Genomic DNA, 3,450 nt, shown 5'->3' with positions numbered 1-3,450 from the left:
TGTGTTGTAAGGTGTGAATTTGAGTAAGACTCAAAATCTCGACCACGGCAAAAGAAAGAGAAGGGACAAAGGTCGTCTCATATGCTTTAGTCATAGGCTCTATAGTATGATATGATTTGTACCGCAACTTATGTGTGCCTTGCCATGAATCTTTCAAGGGGTACAAAAGTGATCCACAATGGATTACTGGAAAGCGGTCAAAAGTTATCCTTAGTAACTAGTGTACTAAGGAATTTTTCTCCATTATGGAGGTGATAAAAGAGTTCGTCGTAAAGGGTTATGTCGATGCAAGCTTTGACACTAATTCTGATGACTCTGAGTAGTAAACCGGATTCGTATAATGGAGTAGTCATTTGGAATAGTTCCAAATGGCACATGGTAGTAGCATATACAGGATTACATAGAGATTCGTAAAGCAGACACAGATCTAAAAGGTTCAGACCCGTTGACTAAAAAAAATCTCTCACAAGCAAGACATGATCAAACCTCGGAACTGTATGGGTGTTAGATTCATTACAATAACATAGTGATGTGAACTAGATTATTGACTCTAGTGCAAGTGGGAGACTGTTGGAAAGATGACCTAGAGGCAATAATAAATTAGTTATTATTATATTTCCTTCTTCATGATAATCATTTATATTGCATGCTAGAATTGTATTGGTTGGAAACTAAAATACATGTGTGGATACATAGACAACACACTGTCCCTAGTGAGCCTCTAGTTGACTAGCTCATTGATCAAAGATGGTCAAGGTTTCCTGACCATTGAAAAGTGTTGTCACTTGATAACGGGATCACATCATTAGAACTTAGGAGAATGATGTGATGGACAAGACCCAAACTATGAACGTAGTATATGATCGTGGCAGTTTCTTTCTACTGTTTTCTGCATGTCAATGTATGTGTTCCTATGACCATGAGATCATGCAACTCCCGGACACTGGAGCAATACCTTGTGAGTATTAAACGTTGCAACATAACTGGGTAAGTATAAAGGTGCTCTATAGGTGTCTCCGAAGGTGTCTGTTGGCTTGGCATGGATCAAGACTGGGATTTGTAACTCTGTGTGATGGAGAGGTATCTCGAGGCCCACCCGGTAATACAACATCACAACAAGACTTGCAAGCAATGTGACTAAGGAGTTAGTTGCGGGATCTTGTATTATGGAACGAGTAAAGAAACTTGCCGGTAATGAGACTGAACTAGGTATAGAGATACCGATGATCGAATATCGGGCAAGTAACATACCGAAAGACAAAGGGAACATCATTTGGGATTAACTGAGTCCTTGACATAGAGGTTCAACCGATAGAGATCTTCGTAGAATATGTGGGATCCAATATGGGCATCCAGGTCCCTCTATTGGTTATTGACCGGAGAATGTCTCAGGTCATGTCTACATAGTTCTCAAACCCGCAGGGGTCTGCACACTTAAGGTTCGGTGACGTTTCGGTATAGTTGAGTTATAGGTGTTGGTAACGGAAGGTTGTTTGGAGTACCGGATGAGATCATGGACGTCACGAGGAGCTCCGAAATGGTCCAGAGGTAAAGATAAATATATATGAAGTCCATTTTTGGTCTCTAGAAAAGTTTCGGGCTCACCGATAGTGTACCCGGAGTGCAGGGAGGGTATCGGGGGACCACCAGAATGGGTGTGACGACCCAAGGGCTTCATGGGCTGTGAGAGGAGGCTGACCATCCCCTGGTGGGCTGGCCGAAGCCTCCCCTAAGGGCCCATGTGGCTGGAGTGGAGGGATAAGGCAAAAGCCAATAGGTCGAAAGAGTTTCCAAATTAGGAAGGAGTCCTAATAGGATTCCACCTCCCTTGTGGAAGGTGGATTCCTGCCTTGTTTGGTTCGGCCAAACCTCCTTGGAGTAGGGGTCAAGGCTTCCTCCTCTCCCCTTCCTCCTATATATATTGAGGGATTTTGAGTGCAACCCTAACCCTAATTGCCATGTGCTCCCTCTACTTCATCTAGATCTGTTTCTCCTCTAGTCTAGTCCAGCATTGCTTGGCGAAGCCCTGCTGGATAAGATCACCACCAGCACCACCAATCCGTCGTGGTGGAGAACTCATCTACCTCTCCGCCCCTCTTGCTGGATCAAGAAGGCGAGGATCGTCATTGAGCTGTACGGGTGCTGAACGCGGAGGTGTCGTCCGTTCGGCACTAGATCGGGATGGATCGTGATGGGATCGCAGGACAGATCATGATGAGATCGCGAGACGGGCTGCGATTTGGATTGCGAAATGTTCCAGTACATCAACCGTGTTATATACGCTTCCGCTTAGCGATCTACAAGGGTATGTAGATTCACTCTCCCCTCTCGTAGATGATCATCACCATGGATAGGTATTGCGTGTGCGTAGGAAAATTTTCATTTCCCATGCAGCTTTCCCCGACAGTTGAATCATCTATAAACCCCTCACGTGTGACAAAGATTTCACTCCAAAGTCACAAATAGCGGAGGCCAAACAAAGAAATTATTGTAGGGTACGAAACCACCTCAAATTTATGTTTTTGATCAATCTTATGACCTATACCTATAAGTGTCACGAACGGCCCTAGAGTTCGTACTAAAATAACACCTTAAGATACACATCAACCAAAACCCTAATGTCACCTAGATACTCCAATGTCACCACAAGTACCCATGGGCTTGATTATACAGTATGCATCACACAATTTCAGATTCATCATGTTCAATCCAACACAAAGAACTTTAAAGAGTGTCCCAACATTTCTATCGTAGATTCAAGACGACTACATGTGCCAACCCGTATGCATAGATTCCCAAGGTCACGGAACCCGCAAGTTGACCACCAAAACATACATCAAGTGGATCAATAGAACACCCCATTGTCACCACAGATATCCCATCGCAAGACATAGATCAAGTGTTCTCAAATCCTAAAAGACTCAATCCAATAAGAAAACTTCAAAGAGAAAACTCAATTCATCACAAGAAGGTAGAGAAGGGAAAACTCCATATGATTCATCTATATTAATAAACCTCGCGATACATCAAGATCGTGCCATTTCAATAATGCGAGTCACCAAACAATTGCAATTCATCTTATTTTCAGGAAGGGTCTAAGTAAGAGATATTGATTTAGCAAATTCCACATACTCAACTATCATATAGTCTTCCATGATGGCTAACACTCAAAGCATATTTTTAGAGCAAATGGCATCCGTCGAACACAGAGAAAGATATGGGCATAAAGTTTTGCCTCCCAACTTATTTATCATATAGATAATTGTCAACAATAATAATTCATGATCAAATATATTTGAATGGCCATATATGCTTGTATCTTTCCCCACCACATGATGCTTGCCAAGATAAAAAAAGCGAAATATAGGAAGTGGTGAAGATCACCATGACTCTTGTATAAAGGTAAGTACTAGAAAGTAAAAGGTAGGCCCTTCACAGAGGGAATCATTG

Source organism: Hordeum vulgare, chromosome 6H, assembly GCF_904849725.1.
Source record: "Hordeum vulgare subsp. vulgare chromosome 6H, MorexV3_pseudomolecules_assembly, whole genome shotgun sequence".
Lineage (NCBI taxonomy): Eukaryota > Viridiplantae > Streptophyta > Magnoliopsida > Poales > Poaceae > Hordeum > Hordeum vulgare.
The sequence above is the reverse complement of the archived record's forward strand: the minus strand, read 5'-3'. Positions refer to the sequence as shown.